Source organism: Pseudorca crassidens, unplaced genomic scaffold (assembly GCF_039906515.1).
Source record: "Pseudorca crassidens isolate mPseCra1 unplaced genomic scaffold, mPseCra1.hap1 Scaffold_69, whole genome shotgun sequence".
Taxonomy (NCBI): domain Eukaryota; kingdom Metazoa; phylum Chordata; class Mammalia; order Artiodactyla; family Delphinidae; genus Pseudorca; species Pseudorca crassidens.
In genome coordinates this window covers 1220834-1246021 of record NW_027136321.1, presented here as the reverse complement: position 1 = coordinate 1246021, position 25188 = coordinate 1220834, and positions in this window count along the sequence as shown.

Genomic DNA, 25188 nt, shown 5'->3' with positions numbered 1-25188 from the left:
AGCTAAGGGGCACTGTAATTCACAAACCTGCAGAGTTATAAATGACAGCTATCGTCCAAAAATATACTGAAGTAAGGCTGCCAAGAGGACTTGAAAGCGGGGCAGAATTGCAGGAAACCGATTTCAGGAGGTAGACTGGAATTGCATTGAAAGCATAGGAAAAGAGGCAGAACGTCCACAATGATGCACTTGGCCAAAAAGGGCGTATGCGTTTTTTCCTGAATATATTCAGGAAAAAACGCATACGCCCTTTTTGGCCAACCAAGCAAGCTTGCAAAGGAAATCTGCACTACAATGAAGTCTCACTTCCCCCCGGTCTAAGGGGACATCTGAAAAAAGTGTAAAATCCAGAAAGCCAGGACAGGCCATGGAGAACTGGGAGCCTTGTTATGCTGATGGGCGGGATGTAAATTGCCAACAGACACTCGGGACAAGTATATGGTGTTTCCTGAAACATCTAAAAAACAAAGCAACAGAGCCTAGGGCACTTCCACTTATGGTCCTATAGCTTAGGGAAATTAAAATCAAAAAGACACAGCCACCCCAAAGTTTGGAACGGCTCTGTTTACAAGAACCTCGTTTACAGTACAAGTTCAACATCGCAGAAAGTGAAAAATGGATAAAGAAGTTGTGGTATTTACTTACAAAGCAATATCACTCAGCAATGAAATCTATGTCATCAGGCTCGTAGCAGCACAATGAGTGGATTCAGGTATGATGATTCTAACTGAAATAAGTCACACAGAAAAAGAAACATCATAAGATATCACTAATACACGGAATGTAAACTTGGCTACACAGGAACTGAATTACAGAACAGAACAGGGTCTCAAATTTAGAAAACCAACTTATGCTTGCTTAAAGGTAAAGGTGAGTTGGGGTCCTGCATAAAACCAGAGATTGAAATGAGCACAGATAAAGTTCCTTAAGCCAAATATGGAATAGACAAGAGCTACTCCTTGCTCAACGAAATGGACTCAACACCGCATATTAAACGCCTAAGAATGTACCTGACTAGTAAGTATCTTAAAACCTATGGATTGCTATGTCTCCAAAAGAGAATCAAGCATGTGTACAGGGGCATAAACGCAGCAGTGATAGGATTGGAGAGGTTCGGTGAGCAAATGAAGCCCCTTTGAAGTCATATTTTATGGTACCCATTCCATGGGTTTCAACTACCCAGGTTTAAGGTATTCTTCCTTCAGCTAAAACATGCATGTGGAACCTAGAGTATGATCAACCATGTGATCGGGAGACGTGTTCAAATATGTCTCAGTTTTCGTACCCTGGTACTCGGGTGCAACATTCCAGACGCTTTACTAACACTCTCCCGACTTGGAGAGTCAGTCCCTTTAACCTCCTGTTTGGCCCAGTTTGCAATTTCTGCGGAAGATGAACAGGAATAGCGAGAACCAATGAGAGACTAGCTGGAGGTGTCTGGACGGGCAAATTTAACTCTCATTTCCCACCAGGAAGAGGAATTAACCAAAGGCTCAGCGTGCCGTGCCGGAACCAGATTAGGGCCTGAAGCCATCCTGCGGTGTTGCGGCCAGCTCAAAAGAAAGCGAGTTGAAGAAAGGAACTCAGGGGCACTGTAATTCACAAACTTGCAGAGTTATAAATGACAGCTATCGTCCAAAAATATACTGAAGTAAGGCTGCCAAGAGGACTTGAAAGCGGGGCAGAATTGCAGGAAAACGATTTCAGGAGGTAGACTGGAATTGCATTGAAAGCATAGGAAAAGAGGCAGAGCGTCCACAATGATGCACTTGGCCAAAAAGGGCGTATGCATTTTTTCCTGAATATATTCAGGAAAAAACGCATACGCCCTTTTTGGCCAACCAAGCAAGCTTGCAAAAGAAATCTGCACTACAATGAAGTCTCACTTCCCCCCGGTCAAAAGGGCCATCTGAAAAAAGTGTAAAATCCAGAAAGGCAGGACAGGCCATGGAGAACTGGGAGCCTTGTTATGCTGATGGGCGGGATGTAAATTGCCAACAGACACTCGGGAGAAGTGTATGGTGTTTCCTGAAACATCTAAAAAACAAAGCAACAGAGCCTAGGGCACTTCCACTTATGGTCCTATAGCTTAGGGAAATTAAAATCAAAAAGACACAGCCACCCCAAAGTTTGGGACGCCTCTGTTTACAAGAACCTCGTTTACCGTACAAGTTCAGTATCACAGAAAGTGAAAAATGGATAAAGAACTTGTGGTATTTACTTACAAAGCAATATCACTCAGCAATGAAATCTATGTCATCAGGCCCTTAGCAGCAAAATGAGTGGATTCAGGTACGATGATTCAAACTGAAATAAGTCACACAGAAAAAGAAACATCATAAGATATCAGTAATACACGGAATGTAAACTTGGCTACACAGGAACTGAATTACAGAACAGAACAGGGTCTCAAATTTAGAAAACCAACTTATGCTTGCTTAAGGGGAAAGGTGAGTTGGGGTGCTGCATAAAACCAGAGATTGAAATGAGCACAGATAAAGTTCCTTAAGCCAAATATGGAATAGACAAGAGCTACTCCTTGCTCAACGAAATGGACTCAACACCCCATATTAAACGCCTAAGAATGTACCTGACTAGTAAGTATCTTAAAACCTATGGATTGCTATGTCTCCAAAAGAGAATCAAGCGTGTGTACAGGGGCATAAACGCAGCAGTGATAGGATTGGAGAGGTTCGGTGAGCAAATGAAGACCCTTTGAAGTCATATTGCATGGTACCCATTCCACGGGTTTCAACTACCCAGGTTTAAGGTATTCTTCCTTCAGCTAAAACATGCATGTGGAACCCAGAGTATGATCAACCGTGTGAAAGGGAGACGTGTTCAAATATGTCTCAGTTTTCGTACCCTGGTACTCGGGTGCAACATTCCAGATGATTTACTAACACTCTCCCGACATGGAGAGTCAGTCCCTTTAACCTCCTGTTTGGCCCAGCTTGCAATTTCTGGGAAGATGAACAGGAATAGCGAGAACCAATGAGAGACTAGCTGGAGGTGTCTGGACGGGCAAATTTAACTCTCATTTCCCACCAGGAAGAGGAATTAACCAAAGGCTCAGCGTGCCGTGCCGGAACCAGATTAGGGCCTGAAGCCATCCTGCGGTGTTGCGGCCAGCTCACAAGAAAGCGAGTTGAAGAAAGGAACTCAGGGGCACTGTAATTCACAAACTTGCAGAGTTATAAATGACAGCTATCGTCCAAAAATATACTGAAGTAAGGCTGCCAAGAGGACTTGAAAGCGGGGCAGAATTGCAGGAAACCGATTTCAGGAGGTAGACTGGAATTGCATTGAAAGCATAGGAAAAGAGGCAGAGCGTCCACAATGATGCACCTGGCCAAAAAGGGCGTATGCGTTTTTTCCTGAATATATTCAGGAAAAAACGCATACGCCCTTTTTGGCCAACCAAGCAAGCTTGCAAAGGAAATCTGCACTACAATGAAGTCTCACTTCCCCCCGGTCAAACGGGCCATCTGAAAAAAGTGTAAAATCCAGAAAGGCAGGACAGGCCATGGAGAACTGGGAGCCTTGTTATGCTGATGGGCGGGATGTAAATTGCCAACAGACACTCGGGAGAAGTGTATGGTGTTTCCTGAAACATCTAAAAAACAAAGCAACAGAGCCTAGGGCACTTCCACTTATGGTCCTATAGCTTAGGGAAATTAAAATCAAAAAGACACAGCCACCCCAAAGTTTGGGACGCCTCTCTTTACAAGAACCTCGTTTACCTGACAAGTTCAGTATCACAGAAAGTGAAAAATGGATAAAGAACTTGTGGTACTTATGCACAATGCAGTATCACTCAGCAATGAAATCTATGTCATCAGGCCCGTAGCAGCATAATGAGTGGATTCAGGTATGATGATTCTAACTGAAATAAGTCACACAGAAAAAGAAACATCATAAGATATCACTAATACACGGAATGTAAACTTGGCTACACAGGAACTGAATTACAGAACAGAACAGGGTCTCAAATTTAGAAAACCAACTTATGCTTGCTTAAAGGTAAAGGTGAGTTGGGGTCCTGCATAAAACCAGAGTTTGAAATGAGCACAGATAAAGTTCCTTAAGCCAAATATGGAATAGACAAGAGCTACTCCTTGCTCAACGAAATGGACTCAACACCGCATATTAAATGCCTAAGAATGTACCTGACTAGTAAGTATCTTAAAACCTATGGATTGCTATGTCTCCAAAAGAGAATCAAGCATGTGTACAGGGGCATAAACGCAGCAGTGATAGGATTGGAGAGGTTCGGTGAGCAAATGAAGCCCCTTTGAAGACATATTTTATGGTACCCATTCCACGGGTTTCAACTACCCAGGTTTAAGGTATTCTTCCTTCAGCTAAAACATGCATGTGGAACCTAGAGTATGATCAACCATGTGATCGGGAGACGTGTTCAAATATGTCTCAGTTTTCGTACCCTGGTACTCGGGTGCAACATTCCAGATGCTTTACTAACACTCTCCCCACTTGGAGAGTCAGCGCCTTTAACCTCCTGTTTGGCCCAGTTTGCAATTTCTGCGGAAGATGAACAGGAATAGGGAGAACCAATGAGAGACTAGCTGGAGGTGTCTGGACAGGCAAATTTAACTCTCATTTCCCACCAGGAAGAGGAAATAACCAAAGGCTCAGCGTGCCGTGCCAGAACCAGATTAGGGCCTGAAGCCATCCTGCGGTGTTGCGGCCAGCTTACAAGAAAGCGAGTTGAAGAAAGGAGCTCAGGGGCACTGTAATTCACAAACCTGCAGAGTTATAAATGACAGCTATCGTCCAAAAATATACTGAAGTAAGGCTGCCAAGAGGACTTGAAAGCGGGGCAGAATTGCAGGAAACCGATTTCAGGAGGTAGACTGGAATTGCATTGAAAGCATAGGAAAAGAGGCAGAACGTCCACAATGATGCACTTGGCCAAAAAGGGCATATGCGTTTTTTCCTGAATATATTCAGGAAAAAACGCATACGCCCTTTTTGGCCAACCAAGCAAGCTTGCAAAGGAAATCTGCACTACAATGAAGTCTCACTTCCCCCCGGTCAAAAGGGCCATCTGAAAAAAGTGTAAAATCCAGAAAGGCAGGACAGGCCATGGAGAACTGGGAGCCTTGTTATGCTGATGGGCGGGATGTAAATTGCCAACAGACACTCGGGAGAAGTGTATGGTGTTTCCTGAAACATCTAAAAAACAAAGCAACAGAGCCTAGGGCACTTCCACTTATGGTCCTATAGCTTAGGGAAATTAAAATCAAAAAGACACAGCCACCCCAAAGTTTGGGACGCCTCTGTTTACAAGAACCTCGTTTACCGTACAAGTTCAGTATCACAGAAAGTGAAAAATGGATAAAGAACTTGTGGTATTTACTTACAAAGCAATATCACTCAGCAATGAAATCTATGTCATCAGGCCCTTAGCAGCAAAATGAGTGGATTCAGGTACGATGATTCAAACTGAAATAAGTCACACAGAAAAAGAAACATCATAAGATATCAGTAATACACGGAATGTAAACTTGGCTACACAGGAACTGAATTACAGAACAGAACAGGGTCTCAAATTTAGAAAACCAACTTATGCTTGCTTAAGGGGAAAGGTGAGTTGGGGTGCTGCATAAAACCAGAGATTGAAATGAGCACAGATAAAGTTCCTTAAGCCAAATATGGAATAGACAAGAGCTACTCCTTGCTCAACGAAATGGACTCAACACCCCATATTAAACGCCTAAGAATGTACCTGACTAGTAAGTATCTTAAAACCTATGGATTGCTATGTCTCCAAAAGAGAATCAAGCGTGTGTACAGGGGCATAAACGCAGCAGTGATAGGATTGGAGAGGTTCGGTGAGCAAATGAAGACCCTTTGAAGTCATATTGCATGGTACCCATTCCACGGGTTTCAACTACCCAGGTTTAAGGTATTCTTCCTTCAGCTAAAACATGCATGTGGAACCCAGAGTATGATCAACCGTGTGAAAGGGAGACGTGTTCAAATATGTCTCAGTTTTCGTACCCTGGTACTCGGGTGCAACATTCCAGACGCTTTACTAACACTCTCCCGACTTGGAGAGTCAGTCCCTTTAACCTCCTGTTTGGCCCAGTTTGCAATTTCTGCGGAAGATGAACAGGAATAGCGAGAACCAACGAGAGACTAGCTGGAGGTGTCTGGACGGGCAAATTTAACTCTCATTTCCCACCAGGAAGAGGAATTAACCAAAGGCTCAGCGTGCCGTGCCGGAACCAGATTAGGGCCTGAAGCCATCCTGCGGTGTTGCGGCCAGCTCAAAAGAAAGCGAGTTGAAGAAAGGAACTCAGGGGCACTGTAATTCACAAACTTGCAGAGTTATAAATGACAGCTATCGTCCAAAAATATACTGAAGTAAGGCTGCCAAGAGGACTTGAAAGCGGGGCAGAATTGCAGGAAACCGATTTCAGGAGGTAGACTGGAATTGCATTGAAAGCATAGGAAAAGAGGCAGAGCGTCCACAATGATGCACTTGGCCAAAAAGGGCGTATGCGTTTTTTCCTGAATATATTCAGGAAAAAACGCATACGCCCTTTTTGGCCAACCAAGCAAGCTTGCAAAGGAAATCTGCACTACAATGAAGTCTCACTTCCCCCCGGTCAAACGGGCCATCTGAAAAAAGTGTAAAATCCAGAAAGGCAGGACAGGCCATGGAGAACTGGGAGCCTTGTTATGCTGATGGGCGGGATGTAAATTGCCAACAGACACTCGGGAGAAGTGTATGGTGTTTCCTGAAACATCTAAAAAACAAAGCAACATAGCCTAGGGCACTTCCACTAATGGTCCTATAGCTTAGGGAAATTAAAATCAAAAAGACACAGCCACCCCAAAGTTTGGGACGCCTCTCTTTACAAGAACCTCGTTTACCGGACAAGTTCAGTATCACAGAAAGTGAAAAATGGATAAAGAACTTGTGGTACTTATGTACAATGCAGTATCACTCAGCAATGAAATCTATGTCATCAGGCCCTTAGCAGCAAAATGAGTGGATTCAGGTACGATGATTCTAACTGAAATAAGTCACACAGAAAAAGAAACATCATAAGATATCACTAATACACGGAATGTAAACTTGGCTACACAGGAACTGAATTACAGAACAGAACAGGGTCTCAAATTTAGAAAACCAACTTATGCTTGCTTAAGGGGAAAGGTGAGTTGGGGTGCTGCATAAAACCAGAGATTGAAATGAGCACAGATAAAGTTCCTTAAGCCAAATATGGAATAGACAAGAGCTACTCCTTGCTCAACGAAATGGACTCAACACCCCATATTAAACGCCTAAGAATGTACCTGACTAGTAAGTATCTTAAAACCTATGGATTGCTATGTCTCCAAAAGAGAATCAAGCGTGTGTACAGCGGCATAAACGCAGCAGTGATAGGATTGGAGAGGTTCGGTGAGCAAATGAAGACCCTTTGAAGTCATATTGCATGGTACCCATTCCACGGGTTTCAACTACCCAGGTTTAAGGTATTCTTCCTTCAGCTAAAACTTGCATGTGGAACCTAGAGTATGATCAACCATGTGATCGGGAGACGTGTTCAAATATGTCTCAGTTTTCGTACCCTGGTACTCGGGTGCAACATTCCAGACGCTTTACTAACACTCTCCCGACTTGGAGAGTCAGTCCCTTTAACCTCCTGTTTGGCCCAGTTTGCAATTTCTGCGGAAGATGAACAGGAATAGCGAGAACCAATGAGAGACTAGCTGGAGGTGTCTGGACGGGCAAATTTAACTCTCATTTCCCACCAGGAAGAGGAATTAACCAAAGGCTCAGCGTGCCGTGCCGGAACCAGATTAGGGCCTGAAGCCATCCTGCGGTGTTGCGGCCAGGTCACAAGAAGGCGAGTTGAAGAAAGGAACTCAGGGGCACTGTAATTCACAAACTTGCAGAGTTATAAATGACAGCTATCGTCCAAAAATATACTGAAGTAAGGCTGCCAAGAGGACTTGAAAGCGGGGCAGAATTGCAGGAAACCGATTTCAGGAGGTAGACTGGAATTGCATTGAAAGCATAGGAAAAGAGGCAGAGCGTCCACAATGATACACCTGGCCAAAAATGGCGTATGCGTTTTTTCCTGAATATATTCAGGAAAAAACGCATACGCCCTTTTTGGCCAACCAAGCAAGCTTGCAAAGGAAATCTGCACTACAATGAAGTCTCACTTCCCCCCGGTCAAAAGGGCCATCTGAAAAAAGTGTAAAATCCAGAAAGGCAGGACAGGCCATGGAGAACTGGGAGCCTTGTTATGCTGATGGGCGGGATGTAAATTGCCAACAGACACTCATGAGAAGTATATGGTGTTTCCTGAAACATCTAAGAAACAAAGCAACAGAGCCTAGGGCACTTCCACTTATGGTCGTATAGCTTAGGGAAATTAAAATCAAAAAGACACAGCCACCCCAAAGTTTGGGAAGCCTCTGTTTACAAGAACCTCGTTTACCGTACAAGTTCAGTATCACAGAAAGTGAGAAATGGATAAAGAACTTGTGGTACTTACGTACAATGCAGTATCACTCAGCAATGAAATCTATGTCATCAGGCCCATAGCAGCATAATGAGTGGATTCAGGTACGATGATTCTAACTGAAATAAGTCACACAGAAAAAGAAACATCATAAGATATCACTAATACACGGAATGTAATCTTGGCTACACAGGAACTGAATTCCAAAACAGAACAGGGTCTCAAATTTAGAAAATCAACTTATGCTTGCTTAAGGGGAAAGGTGAGTTGGGGTGCTGCATAAAACCAGAGATTGAAATGAGCACAGATAAAGTTCCTTAAGCCAAATATGGAATAGACAAGAGCTACTCCTTGCTCAACGAAATGGACTCAACACCCCATATTAAACGCCTAAGAATGTACCTGACTAGTAAGTATCTTAAAACCTATGGATTGCTATGTCTCCAAAAGAGAATCAAGCGTGTGTACAGGGGCATAAACGCAGCAGTGATAGGATTGGAGAGGTTCGGTGAGCAAATGAAGACCCTTTGAAGTCATATTGCATGGTACCCATTCCACGGGTTTCAACTACCCAGGTTTAAGGTATTCTTCCTTCAGCTAAAATATGCATGTGGAACCCAGAGTATGATCAACTGTGTGAACGGGAGATGTGTTCAAATATGTCTCAGTTTTCCTCCTCTGATACTCGGTTGCAATATTCCAGACGCTTTACTAACACTCTCCCCACTTGGAGAGTCAGCGCCTTTAACCTCCTGTTTGGCCCAGTTTGCAATTTCTGCGGAAGATGAACAGGAATAGGGAGAACCAATGAGAGACTAGCTGGAGGTGTCTGGACAGGCAAATTTAACTCTCATTTCCCACCAGGAAGAGGAAATAACCAAAGGCTCAGCGTGCCGTGCCAGAACCAGATTAGGGCCTGAAGCCATCCTGCGGTGTTGCGGCCAGCTCACAAGAAAGCGAGTTGAAGAAAGGAGCTCAGGGGCACTGTAATTCACAAACCTGCAGAGTTATAAATGACAGCTATCGTCCAAAAATATACTGAAGTAAGGCTGCCAAGAGGACTTGAAAGCGGGGCAGAATTGCAGGAAACCGATTTCAGGAGGTAGACTGGAATTGCATTGAAAGCATAGGAAAAGAGGCAGAACGTCCACAATGATGCACTTGGCCAAAAAGGGCGTATGCGTTTTTTCCTGAATATATTCAGGAAAAAACGCATACGCCCTTTTTGGCCAACCAAGCAAGCTTGCAAAGGAAATCTGCACTACAATGAAGTCTCACTTCCCCCCGGTCTAAAGGGCCATCTGAAAAAAGTGTAAAATCCAGAAAGCCAGGACAGGCCATGGAGAACTGGGAGCCTTGTTATGCTGATGGGCGGGATGTAAATTGCCAACAGACACTCGGGACAAGTGTATGGTGTTTCCTGAAACATCTAAAAAACAAAGCAACAGAGCCTAGGGCACTTCCACTTATGGTCCTATAGCTTAGGGAAATTAAAATCAAAAAGACACAGCCACCCCAAAGTTTGGAACGCCTCTCTTTACAAGAACCTCGTTTACAGTACAAGTTCAACATCGCAGAAAGTGAAAAATGGATAAAGAAGTTGTGGTATTTACTTACAAAGCAATATCACTCAGCAATGAAATCTATGTCATCAGGCCCGTAGCAGCACAATGAGTGGATTCAGGTATGATGATTCTAACTGAAATAAGTCACACAGAAAAAGAAACATCATAAGATATCACTAATACACGGAATGTAAACTTGGCTACACAGGAACTGAATTACAGAACAGAACAGGGTCTCAAATTTAGAAAACCAACTTATGCTTGCTTAAAGGTAAAGGTGAGTTGGGGTCCTGCATAAAACCAGAGATTGAAATGAGCACAGATAAAGTTCCTTAAGCCAAATATGGAATAGACAAGAGCTACTCCTTGCTCAACGAAATGGACTCAACACCGCATATTAAACGCCTAAGAATGTACCTGACTAGTAAGTATCTTAAAACCTATGGATTGCTATGTCTCCAAAAGAGAATCAAGCATGTGTACAGGGGCATAAATGCAGCAGTGATAGATTGGAGAGGTTCGGTGAGCAAATGAAGACCCTTTGAAGTCTTATTGCATGGTACCCATTCCACGGGTTTCAACTACCCAGGTTTAAGGTATTCTTCCTTCAGCTAAAACATGCATGTGGAACCTAGAGTATGATCAACCATGTGATCGGGAGACGTGTTCAAATATGTCTCAGTTTTCGTACCCTGGTACTCGGGTGTAACATTCCAGACGCTTTACTAACACTCTCCCGACTTGGAGAGTCAGTCCCTTTAACCTCCTGTTTGGCCCAGCTTGCAATTTCTGCGGAAGATGAACAGGAATAGCGAGAACCAATGAGAGACTAGCTGGAGGTGTCTGGACGGGCAAATTTAACTCTCATTTCCCACCAGGAAGAGGAAATAACCAAAGGCTCAGCGTGCCGTGCTGGAACCAGATTAGGGCCTGAAGCCATCCTGCGGTGTTGCGGCCAGCTCACAAGAAAGCGAGTTGAAGAAAGGAGCTCAGGGGCACTGTAATTCACAAACCTGCAGAGTTATAAATGACAGCTATCGTCCAAAAATATACTGAAGTAAGGCTGCCAAGAGGACTTGAAAGCGGGGCAGAATTGCAGGAAACCGATTTCAGGAGGTAGACTGGAATTGCATTGAAAGCATAGGAAAAGAGGCAGAGCGTCCACAATGATGCACTTGGCCAAAAAGGGCGTATGCATTTTTTCCTGAATATATTCAGGAAAAAACGCATACGCCCTTTTTGGCCAACCAAGCAAGCTTGCAAAGGAAATCTGCACTACAATGAAGTGTCACTTCCCCCCGGTCAAAAGGGCCATCTGAAAAAAGTGTAAAATCCAGAAAGGCAGGACAGGCCATGGAGAACTGGGAGCCTTGTTATGCTGATGGGCGGGATGTAAATTGCCAACAGACACTCGGGAGAAGTGTATGGTGTTTCCTGAAACATCTAAAAAACAAAGCAACAGAGCCTAGGGCACTTCCACTTATGGTCCTATAGCTTAGGGAAATTAAAATCAAAAAGACACAGCCACCCCAAAGTTTGGGACGCCTCTGTTTACAAGAACCTCGTTTACCGTACAAGTTCAGTATCACAGAAAGTGAAAAATGGATAAAGAACTTGTGGTATTTACTTACAAAGCAATATCACTCAGCAATGAAATCTATGTCATCAGGCCCTTAGCAGCAAAATGAGTGGATTCAGGTACGATGATTCAAACTGAAATAAGTCACACAGAAAAAGAAACATCATAAGATATCAGTAATACACGGAATGTAAACTTGGCTACACAGGAACTGAATTACAGAACAGAACAGGGTCTCAAATTTAGAAAACCAACTTATGCTTGCTTAAGGGGAAAGGTGAGTTGGGGTGCTGCATAAAACCAGAGATTGAAATGAGCACAGATAAAGTTCCTTAAGCCAAATATGGAATAGACAAGAGCTACTCCTTGCTCAACGAAATGGACTCAACACCCCATATTAAACGCCTAAGAATGTACCTGACTAGTAAGTATCTTAAAACCTATGGATTGCTATGTCTCCAAAAGAGAATCAAGCGTGTGTACAGGGGCATAAACGCAGCAGTGATAGGATTGGAGAGGTTCGGTGAGCAAATGAAGACCCTTTGAAGTCATATTGCATGGTACCCATTCCACGGGTTTCAACTACCCAGGTTTAAGGTATTCTTCCTTCAGCTAAAACATGCATGTGGAACCCAGAGTATGATCAACCGTGTGAAAGGGAGACGTGTTCAAATATGTCTCAGTTTTCGTACCCTGGTACTCGGGTGCAACATTCCAGACGCTTTACTAACACTCTCCCGACTTGGAGAGTCAGTCCCTTTAACCTCCTGTTTGGCCCAGTTTGCAATTTCTGCGGAAGATGAACAGGAATAGCGAGAACCAATGAGAGACTAGCTGGAGGTGTCTGGACGGGCAAATTTAACTCTCATTTCCCACCAGGAAGAGGAATTAACCAAAGGCTCAGCGTGCCGTGCCGGAACCAGATTAGGGCCTGAAGCCATCCTGCGGTGTTGCGGCCAGCTCAAAAGAAAGCGAGTTGAAGAAAGGAACTCAGGGGCACTGTAATTCACAAACTTGCAGAGTTATAAATGACAGCTATCGTCCAAAAATATACTGAAGTAAGGCTGCCAAGAGGACTTGAAAGCGGGGCAGAATTGCAGGAAACCGATTTCAGGAGGTAGACTGGAATTGCATTGAAAGCATAGGAAAAGAGGCAGAGCGTCCACAATGATGCACTTGGCCAAAAAGGGCGTATGCGTTTTTTCCTGAATATATTCAGGAAAAAACGCATACGCCCTTTTTGGCCAACCAAGCAAGCTTGCAAAGGAAATCTGCACTACAATGAAGTGTCACTTCCCCCCGGTCAAAAGGGCCATCTGAAAAAAGTGTAAAATCCAGAAAGGCAGGACAGGCCATGGAGAACTGGGAGCCTTGTTATGCTGATGGGCGGGATGTAAATTGCCAACAGACACTCGGGAGAAGTGTATGGTGTTTCCTGAAACATCTAAAAAACAAAACAACAGAGCCTAGGGCACTTCCACTTATGGTCCTATAGCTTAGGGAAATTAAAATCAAAAAGACACAGCCACCCCAAAGTTTGGGACGCCTCTGTTTACAAGAACCTCATTTACCGTACAAGTTCAGTATCACAGAAAGTGAAAAATGGATAAAGAACTTGTGGTATTTACTTACAAAGCAATATCACTCAGCAATGAAATCTATGTCATCAGGCCCTTAGCAGCAAAATGAGTGGATTCAGGTACGATGATTCAAACTGAAATAAGTCACACAGAAAAAGAAACATCATAAGATATCAGTAATACACGGAATGTAAACTTGGCTACACAGGAACTGAATTACAGAACAGAACAGGGTCTCAAATTTAGAAAACCAACTTATGCTTGCTTAAGGGTAAAGGTGAGTTGGGGTGCTGCATAAAACCAGAGATTGAAATGAGCACAGATAAAGTTCCTTAAGCCAAATATGGAATAGACAAGAGCTACTCCTTGCTCAACGAAATGGACTCAACACCCCATATTAAACGCCTAAGAATGTACCTGACTAGTAAGTATCTTAAAACCTATGGATTGCTATGTCTCCAAAAGAGAATCAAGCGTGTGTACAGGGGCATAAACGCAGCAGTGATAGGATTGGAGAGGTTCGGTGAGCAAATGAAGACCCTTTGAAGTCATATTGCATGGTACCCATTCCACGGGTTTCAACTACCCAGGTTTAAGGTATTCTTCCTTCAGCTAAAACATGCATGTGGAACCCAGAGTATGATCAACCGTGTGAAAGGGAGACGTGTTCAAATATGTCTCAGTTTTCGTACCCTGGTACTCGGGTGCAACATTCCTGATGCTTTACTAACACTCTCCCGACTTGGAGAGTCAGTCCCTTTAACCTCCTGTTTGGCCCAGTTTGCAATTTCTGCGGAAGATGAACAGGAATAGCGAGAACCAATGAGAGACTAGCTGGAGGTGTCTGGACGGGCAAATTTAACTCTCATTTCCCACCAGCAAGAGGAATTAACCAAAGGCTCAGCGTGCCGTGCCGGAACCAGATTAGGGCCTGAAGCCATCCTGCGGTGTTGCGGTCAGCTCACAAGAAAGCGAGTTGAAGAAAGGAACTCAGGGGCACTGTAATTCACAAACTTGCAGAGTTATAAATGACAGCTATCGTCCAAAAATATACTGAAGTAAGGCTGCCAAGAGGACTTGAAAGTGGGGCAGAATTGCAGGAAACCGATTTCAGGAGGTAGACTGGAATTGCATTGAAAGCATAGGAAAAGAGGCAGAGCGTCCACAATGATGCACCTGGCCAAAAAGGGCGTATGCGTTTTTTCCTGAATATATTCAGGAAAAAACGCATACGCCCTTTTTGGCCAACCAAGCAAGCTTGCAAAGGAAATCTGCACTACAATGAAGTCTCACTTCCCCCCGGTCAAACGGGCCATCTGAAAAAAGTGTAAAATCCAGAAAGGCAGGACAGGCCATGGAGAACTGGGAGCCTTGTTATGCTGATGGGCGGGATGTAAATTGCCAACAGACACTCGGGAGAAGTGTATGGTGTTTCCTGAAACATCTAAAAAACAAAGCAACATAGCCTAGGGCACTTCCACTAATGGTCCTATAGCTTAGGGAAATTAAAATCAAAAAGACACAGCCACCCCAAAGTTTGGGACGCCTCTCTTTACAAGAACCTCGTTTACCGGACAAGTTCAGTATCACAGAAAGTGAAAAATGGATAAAGAACTTGTGGTACTTATGTACAATGCAGTATCACTCAGCAATGAAATCTATGTCATCAGGCCCTTAGCAGCAAAATGAGTGGATTCAGGTACGATGATTCTAACTGAAATAAGTCACACAGAAAAAGAAACATCATAAGATATCACTAATACACGGAATGTAAACTTGGCTACACAGGAACTGAATTACAGAACAGAACAGGGTCTCAAATTTAGAAAACCAACTTATGCTTGCTTAAGGGGAAAGGTGAGTTGGGGTGCTGCATAAAACCAGAGATTGAAATGAGCACAGATAAAGTTCCTTAAGCCAAATATGGAATAGACAAGAGCTACTCCTTGCTCAACGAAATGGACTCAACACCCCATATTAAACGCCTAAGAATGTACCTGACTAGTAAGTATCTTAAAACCTATGGATTGCTATGTCTCCAAAAGAGAATCAAGCGTGTGTACAGCGGCATAAACGCAGCAGTGATAGGATTGGAGAGGTTCGGTGAGCAAATGAAGACCCTTTGAAGTCATATTGCATGGTACCCATTCCACGGGTTTCAACTACCCAGGTTTAAGGTATTCTTCCTTCAGCTAAAACTTGCATGTGGAACCTAGAGTATGATCAACCATGTGATCGGGAGACGTGTTCAAATATGTCTCAGTTTTCGTACCCTGGTACTCGGGTGCAACATTCCAGACGCTTTACTAACACTCTCCCGACTTGGAGAGTCAGTCCCTTTAACCTCCTGTTTGGCCCAGTTTGCAATTTCTGCGGAAGATGAACAGGAATAGCGAGAACCAATGAGAGACTAGCTGGAGGTGTCTGGACGGGCAAATTTAACTCTCATTTCCCACCAGGAAGAGGAATTAACCAAAGGCTCAGCGTGCCGTGCCGGAACCAGATTAGGGCCTGAAGCCATCCTGCGGTGTTGCGGCCAGGTCACAAGAAGGCGAGTTGAAGAAAGGAACTCAGGGGCACTGTAATTCACAAACTTGCAGAGTTATAAATGACAGCTATCGTCCAAAAATATACTGAAGTAAGGCTGCCAAGAGGACTTGAAAGCGGGGCAGAATTGCAGGAAACCGATTTCAGGAGGTAGACTGGAATTGCATTGAAAGCATAGGAAAAGAGGCAGAGCGTCCACAATGATACACCTGGCCAAAAATGGCGTATGCGTTTTTTCCTGAATATATTCAGGAAAAAACGCATACGCCCTTTTTGGCCAACCAAGCAAGCTTGCAAAGGAAATCTGCACTACAATGAAGTCTCACTTCCCCCCGGTCAAAAGGGCCATCTGAAAAAAGTGTAAAATCCAGAAAGGCAGGACAGGCCATGGAGAACTGGGAGCCTTGTTATGCTGATGGGCGGGATGTAAATTGCCAACAGACACTCATGAGAAGTATATGGTGTTTCCTGAAACATCTAAGAAACAAAGCAACAGAGCCTAGGGCACTTCCACTTATGGTCGTATAGCTTAGGGAAATTAAAATCAAAAAGACACAGCCACCCCAAAGTTTGGGAAGCCTCTGTTTACAAGAACCTCGTTTACCGTACAAGTTCAGTATCACAGAAAGTGAGAAATGGATAAAGAACTTGTGGTACTTACGTACAATGCAGTATCACTCAGCAATGAAATCTATGTCATCAGGCCCATAGCAGCATAATGAGTGGATTCAGGTACGATGATTCTAACTGAAATAAGTCACACAGAAAAAGAAACATCATAAGATATCACTAATACACGGAATGTAATCTTGGCTACACAGGAACTGAATTCCAAAACAGAACAGGGTCTCAAATTTAGAAAATCAACTTATGCTTGCTTAAGGGGAAAGGTGAGTTGGGGTGCTGCATAAAACCAGAGATTGAAATGAGCACAGATAAAGTTCCTTAAGCCAAATATGGAATAGACAAGAGCTACTCCTTGCTCAACGAAATGGACTCAACACCCCATATTAAACGCCTAAGAATGTACCTGACTAGTAAGTATCTTAAAACCTATGGATTGCTATGTCTCCAAAAGAGAATCAAGCGTGTGTACAGGGGCATAAACGCAGCAGTGATAGGATTGGAGAGGTTCGGTGAGCAAATGAAGACCCTTTGAAGTCATATTGCATGGTACCCATTCCACGGGTTTCAACTACCCAGGTTTAAGGTATTCTTCCTTCAGCTAAAATATGCATGTGGAACCCAGAGTATGATCAACTGTGTGAACGGGAGATGTGTTCAAATATGTCTCAGTTTTCCTCCTCTGATACTCGGTTGCAATATTCCAGACGCTTTACTAACACTCTCCCCACTTGGAGAGTCAGCGCCTTTAACCTCCTGTTTGGCCCAGTTTGCAATTTCTGCGGAAGATGAACAGGAATAGGGAGAACCAATGAGAGACTAGCTGGAGGTGTCTGGACAGGCAAATTTAACTCTCATTTCCCACCAGGAAGAGGAAATAACCAAAGGCTCAGCGTGCCGTGCCAGAACCAGATTAGGGCCTGAAGCCATCCTGCGGTGTTGCGGCCAGCTCACAAGAAAGCGAGTTGAAGAAAGGAGCTCAGGGGCACTGTAATTCACAAACCTGCAGAGTTATAAATGACAGCTATCGTCCAAAAATATACTGAAGTAAGGCTGCCAAGAGGACTTGAAAGCGGGGCAGAATTGCAGGAAACCGATTTCAGGAGGTAGACTGGAATTGCATTGAAAGCATAGGAAAAGAGGCAGAACGTCCACAATGATGCACTTGGCCAAAAAGGGCGTATGCGTTTTTTCCTGAATATATTCAGGAAAAAACGCATACGCCCTTTTTGGCCAACCAAGCAAGCTTGCAAAGGAAATCTGCACTACAATGAAGTCTCACTTCCCCCCGGTCTAAAGGGCCATCTGAAAAAAGTGTAAAATCCAGAAAGCCAGGACAGGCCATGGAGAACTGGGAGCCTTGTTATGCTGATGGGCGGGATGTAAATTGCCAACAGACACTCGGGACAAGTGTATGGTGTTTCCTGAAACATCTAAAAAACAAAGCAACAGAGCCTAGGGCACTTCCACTTATGGTCCTATAGCTTAGGGAAATTAAAATCAAAAAGACACAGCCACCCCAAAGTTTGGAACGCCTCTCTTTACAAGAACCTCGTTTACAGTACAAGTTCAACATCGCAGAAAGTGAAAAATGGATAAAGAAGTTGTGGTATTTACTTACAAAGCAATATCACTCAGCAATGAAATCTATGTCATCAGGCCCGTAGCAGCACAATGAGTGGATTCAGGTATGATGATTCTAACTGAAATAAGTCACACAGAAAAAGAAACATCATAAGATATCACTAATACACGGAATGTAAACTTGGCTACACAGGAACTGAATTACAGAACAGAACAGGGTCTCAAATTTAGAAAACCAACTTATGCTTGCTTAAAGGTAAAGGTGAGTTGGGGTCCTGCATAAAACCAGAGATTGAAATGAGCACAGATAAAGTTCCTTAAGCCAAATATGGAATAGACAAGAGCTACTCCTTGCTCAACGAAATGGACTCAACACCGCATATTAAACGCCTAAGAATGTACCTGACTAGTAAGTATCTTAAAACCTATGGATTGCTATGTCTCCAAAAGAGAATCAAGCATGTGTACAGGGGCATAAATGCAGCAGTGATAGATTGGAGAGGTTCGGTGAGCAAATGAAGACCCTTTGAAGTCTTATTGCATGGTACCCATTCCACGGGTTTCAACTACCCAGGTTTAAGGTATTCTTCCTTCAGCTAAAACATGCATGTGGAACCTAGAGTATGATCAACCATGTGATCGGGAGACGTGTTCAAATATGTCTCAGTTTTCGTACCCTGGTACTCGGGTGCAACATTCCAGACGCTTTACTAACACTCTCCCGACTTGGAGAGTCAGTCCCTTTAACCTCCTGTTTGGCCCAGCTTGCAATTTCTGCGGAAGATGAACAGGAATAGCGAGAACCAATGAGAGACTAGCTGGAGGTGTCTGGACGGGCAAATTTAACTCTCATTTCCCACCAGGAAGAGGAAATAACCAAAGGCTCAGCGTGCCGTGCTGGAACCAGATTAGGGCCTGAAGCCATCCTGCGGTGTTGCGGCCAGCTCACAAGAAAGCGAGTTGAAGAAAGGAGCTCAGGGGCACTGTAATTCACAAACCTGCAGAGTTATAAATGACAGCTATCGTCCAAAAATATACTGAAGTAAGGCTGCCAAGAGGACTTGAAAGCGGGGCAGAATTGCAGGAAACCGATTTCAGGAGGTAGACTGGAATTGCATTGAAAGCATAGGAAAAGAGGCAGAGCGTCCACAATGATGCACTTGGCCAAAAAGGGCGTATGCATTTTTTCCTGAATATATTCAGGAAAAAACGCATACGCCCTTTTTGGCCAACCAAGCAAGCTTGCAAAGGAAATCTGCACTACAATGAAGTGTCACTTCCCCCCGGTCAAAAGGGCCATCTGAAAAAAGTGTAAAATCCAGAAAGGCAGGACAGGCCATGGAGAACTGGGAGCCTTGTTATGCTGATGGGAGGGATGTAAATTGCCAACAGACACTCGGGAGAAGTGTATGGTGTTTCCTGAAACATCTAAAAAACAAAGCAACAGAGCCTAGGGTACTTCCACTTATGGTCCTATAGCTTAGGGAAATTAAAATCAAAAAGACACAGCCACCCCAAAGTTTGGGACGCCTCTGTTTACAAGAACCTCGTTTACCGTACAAGTTCAGTATCACAGAAAGTGAAAAATGGATAAAGAACTTGTGGTATTTACTTACAAAGCAATATCACTCAGCAATGAAATCTATGTCATCAGACCCTTAGCAGCACAATGAGTGGATTCAGGTATGATGATTCTAACTGAAATAAGTCACACAGAAAAAGAAACATCATAAGATATCACTAATACACGGAATGTAAACTTGGCTACACAGGAACTGAATTACAGAACAGAACAGGGTCTCAAATTTAGAAAACCAACTTATGCTTGCTTAAGGGGAAAGGTGAGTTGGGGTGCTGCATAAAACCAGAGATTGAAATGAGCACAGATAAAGTTCCTTAAGCCAAATATGGAATAGACAAGAGCTACTCCTTGCTCAACGAAATGGACTCAACACCCCATATTAAACGCCTAAGAATGTACCTGACTAGTAAGTATCTTAAAACCTATGGATTGCTATGTCTCCGAAAGAGAATCAAGCATGTGTACAGGGGCATAAATGCAGCAGTGATAGATTGGAGAGGTTCGGTGAGCAAATGAAGACCCTTTGAAGTCTTATTGCATGGTACCCATTCCACGGGTTTCAACTACCCAGGTTTAAGGTATTCTTCCTTCAGCTAAAACATGCATGTGGAACCTAGAGTATGATCAACCATGTGATCGGGAGACGTGTTCAAATATGTCTCAGTTTTCGTACCCTGGTACTCGGGTGCAACATTCCAGACGCTTTACTAACACTCTCCCGACTTGGAGAGTCAGTCCCTTTAACCTCCTGTTTGGCCCAGCTTGCAATTTCTGCGGAAGATGAACAGGAATAGCGAGAACCAATGAGAGACTAGCTGGAGGTGTCTGGACGGGCAAATTTAACTCTCATTTCCCACCAGGAAGAGGAAATAACCAAAGGCTCAGCGTGCCGTGCCGGAACCAGATTAGGGCCTGAAGCCATCCTGCGGTGTTGCGGCCAGCTCACAAGAAAGCGAGTTGAAGAAAGGAGCTCAGGGGCACTGTAATTCACAAACCTGCAGAGTTATAAATGACAGCTATCGTCCAAAAATATACTGAAGTAAGGCTGCCAAGAGGACTTGAAAGCGGGGCAGAATTGCAGGAAACCGATTTCAGGAGGTAGACTGGAATTGCATTGAAAGCATAGGAAAAGAGGCAGAGCGTCCACAATGATGCACTTGGCCAAAAAGGGCGTATGCATTTTTTCCTGAATATATTCAGGAAAAAACGCATACGCCCTTTTTGGCCAACCAAGCAAGCTTGCAAAGGAAATCTGCACTACAATGAAGTGTCACTTCCCCCCGGTCAAAAGGGCCATCTGAAAAAAGTGTAAAATCCAGAAAGGCAGGACAGGCCATGGAGAACTGGGAGCCTTGTTATGCTGATGGGCGGGATGTAAATTGCCAACAGACACTGAGGAGGAGTGTATGGTGTTTCCTGAAACATCTAAAAAACAAAGCAACAGAGCCTAGGGCACTTCCACTTATAGTCCTATAGCTTAGGGAAATTAAAATCAAAAAGACACAGCCACCCCAAAGTTTGGAACGGCTCTGTTTACAAGAACCTCGTTTACAGTACAAGTTCAACATCGCAGAAAGTGAAAAATGGATAAAGAAGTTGTGGTATTTACTTACAAAGCAATATCACTCAGCAATGAAATCTATGTCATCAGGCCCGTAGCAGCATAATGAGTGGATTCAGGTACGATGATTCTAACTGAAATAAGTCACACAGAAAAAGAAACATCATAAGATATCAGTAATACATGGAATGTAAACTTGGCTACACAGGAACTGAATTACAGAACAGAACAGGGTCTCAAATTTAGAAAACCAACTTATGCTTGCTTAAGGGGAAAGGTGAGTTGGGGTGCTGCATAAAACCAGAGATTGAAATGAGCACAGATAAAGTTCCTTAAGCCAAATATGGAATAGACAAGAGCTACTCCTTGCTCAACGAAATGGACTCAACACCCCATATTAAACGCCTAAGAATGTACCTGACTAGTAAGTATCTTAAAACCTATGGATTGCTATGTCTCCAAAAGAGAATCAAGCGTGTGTACAGGGGCATAAACGCAGCAGTGATATGATTGGAGAGGTTCGGTGAGCAAATGAAGACCCTTTGAAGTCATATTGCATGGTACCCATTCCACGGGTTTCAACTACCCAGGTTTAAGGTATTCTTCCTTCAGCTAAAACATGCATGTGGAACCCAGATTATGATCAACCGTGTGAAAGGGAGACGTGTTCAAATATGTCTCAGTTTTCGTACCCTGGTACTCGGGTGCAATATTCCAGACGCTTTACTAACACTCTCCCGACTTGGAGAGTCAGTCCCTTTAACCTCCTGTTTGGCCCAGTTTGCAATTTCTGCGGAAGATGAACAGGAATAGGGAGAACCAATGAGAGACTAGCTGGAGGTGTCTGGACGGGCAAATTTAACTCTCATTTGCCACGAGGAAGAGGAATTAACCAAAGGCTCAGCGTGCCGTGCCAGAACCAGATTAGGGCCTGAAGCCATCCTGCGGTGTTGCGGCCAGGTCACAAGAAAGCGAGTTGAAGAAAGGAACTCAGGGGCACTGTAATTCACAAACTTGCAGAGTTATAAATGACAGCTATCGTCCAAAAATATACTGAAGTAAGGCTGCCAAGAGGACTTGAAAGCGGGGCAGAATTGCAGGAAACCTATTTCAGGAGGTAGACTGGAATTGCATTGAAAGCATAGGAAAAGAGGCAGAGCGTCCACAATGATACACCTGGCCAAAAAGGGCGTATGCATTTTTTCCTGAATATATTCAGGAAAAAACGCATACGCCCTTTTTGGCCAACCAAGCAAGCTTGCAAAGGAAATCTGCACTACAATGAAGTCTCACTTCCCCCCGGTCAAAAGGGCCATCTGAAAAAAGTGTAAAATCCAGAAAGGCAGGACAGGCCATGGAGAACTGGGAGCCTTGTTATGCTGATGGGCGGGATGTAAATTGCCAACAGACACTCATGAGAAGTATATGGTGTTTCCTGAAACATCTAAGAAACAAAGCAACAGAGCCTAGGGCACTTCCACTTATGGTCGTATAGCTTAGGGAAATTAAAATCAAAAAGACACAGCCACCCCAATGTTTGGGACGCCTCTGTTTACAAGAACCTCGTTTACCGTACAAGTTCAGTATCACAGAAAGTGAAAAATGGATAAAGAACTTGTGGTACTTACGTACAATGCAGTATCACTCAGCAATGAAATCTATGTCATCAGGCCCGTAGCAGCATAATGAGTGGATTCAGGTACGATGATTCTAACTGAAATAAGTCACACAGAAAAAGAAACATCATAAGATATCACTAATACACGGAATGTAAACTTGGCTACACAGGAACTGAATTCCAAAACAGAACAGGGTCTCAAATTTAGAAAACCAACTTATGCTTGCTTAAGGGGAAAGGTGAGTTGGGGTGCTGCATAAAACCAGAGATTGAAATGAGCACAGATAAAGTTCCTTAAGCCAAATATGGAATAGACAAGAGCTACTCCTTGCTCAACGAAATGGACTCAACACCCCATATTAAACGCCTAAGAATGTACCTGACTAGTAAGTATCTTAAAACCTATGGAATGCTATGTCTCTGAAAGAGAATCAAGCGTGTGTACAGGGGCATAAACGCAGCAGTGATAGGATTGGAGAGGTTCGGTGAGCAAATGAAGACCCTTTGAAGTCATATTGCATGGTACCCATTCCACGGGTATCAACTACCCAGGTTTAAGGTATTCTTCCTTCAGCTAAAACATGCATGTGGAACATAGAATATGATCAACCATGTGATCGGGAGACGTGTTCAAATATGTCTCAGTTTTCGTACCCTGGTACTCGGGTGCAATATTCCAGACGCTTTACTAACACTCTCCCGACTTGGAGAGTCAGTCCCTTTAACCTCCTGTTTGGCCCAGTTTGCAATTTCTGCGGAAGATGAACAGGAATAGCGAGAACCAATGAGAGACTAGCTGGAGGTGTCTGGACGGGCAAATTTAACTCTCATTTCCCACCAGGAAGAGGAATTAACCAAAGGTTCAGCGTGCCGTGCCGGAACCAGATTAGGGCCTGAAGCCATCCTGCGGTGTTGCGGCCAGGTCACAAGAAAGCGAGTTGAAGAAAGGAACTCAGGGGCACTGTAATTCACAAACTTGCAGAGTTATAAATGACAGCTATCGTCCAAAAATATACTGAAGTAAGGCTGCCAAGAGGACTTGAAAGCGGGGCAGAATTGCAGGAAACCGATTTCAGGAGGTAGACTGGAATTGCATTGAAAGCATAGGCAAAGAGGCAGAACGTCCACAATGATGCACTTGGCCAAAAAGGGCGTATGCATTTTTTCCTAAATATATTCAAGAAAAAACGCATACGCACTTTTTGGCCAACCAAGCAAGCTTGCAAAGGAAATCTGCACTACAATGAAGTCTCACTTCCCCCGGGTCAACAGGACCATCTGAAAAAAGTGTAAAATCGAGAAAGGCAGGACAGGGCATGGAGAACTGGGAGCCTTGTTATGTTGATGGGTGGGATGTAAATTGCCAACAGACACTTGGGAGAAGTGTATGGTGTTTCCTGAAACATCTAAAAAACAAAGCAACAGAGCCTAGGGCACTTCCACTTATGGTCCTATAGCTTAGGGAAATTAAAATCAAAAAGACACAGCCACCCCAAAGTTTGGGACGCCTCTCTTTACAAGAACCTCGTTTACCGTACAAGTTCAGTATCACAGAAAGTGAAAAATGGATAAAGAACTTGTGGTATTTACTTACAAAGCAATATCACTCAGCAATGAAATCTATGTCATCAGGCCCTTAGCAGCAAAATGAGTGGATTCAGGTACGATGATTCAAACTGAAATAAGTCACACAGAAAAAGAAACATCATAAGATATCAGTAATACACGGAATGTAAACTTGGCTACACAGGAACTGAATTACAGAACAGAACAGGGTCTCAAATTTAGAAAACCAACTTATGCTTGCTTAAGGGGAAAGGTGAGTTGGGGTGCTGCATAAAACCAGAGATTGAAATGAGCACAGATAAAGTTCCTTAAGCCAAATATGGAATAGACAAGAGCTACTCCTTGCTCAACGAAATGGACTCAACACCCCATATTAAACGCCTAAGAATGTACCTGACTAGTAAGTATCTTAAAACCTATGGATTGCTATGTCTCCAAAAGAGAATCAAGCGTGTGTACAGGGGCATAAACACAGCAGTGATAGGATTGGAGAGGTTCGGTGAGCAAATGAAGACCCTTTGAAGTCATATTGCATGGTACCCATTCCACGGGTTTCAACTACCCAGGTTTAAGGTATTCTTCCTTCAGCTAAAACATGCATGTGGAACCCAGAGTATGATCAACCGTGTGAAAGGGAGACGTGTTCAAATATGTCTCAGTTTTCGTACCCTGGTACTCGGGTGCAACATTCCAGATGATTTACTAACACTCTCCCCACTTGGAGAGTCAGCGCCTTTAACCTCCTGTTTGGCCCAGTTTGCAATTTCTGCGGAAGATGAACAGGAATAGGGAGAACCAATGAGAGACTAGCTGGAGGTGTCTGGACAGGCAAATTTAACTCTCATTTCCCACCAGGAAGAGGAAATAACCAAAGG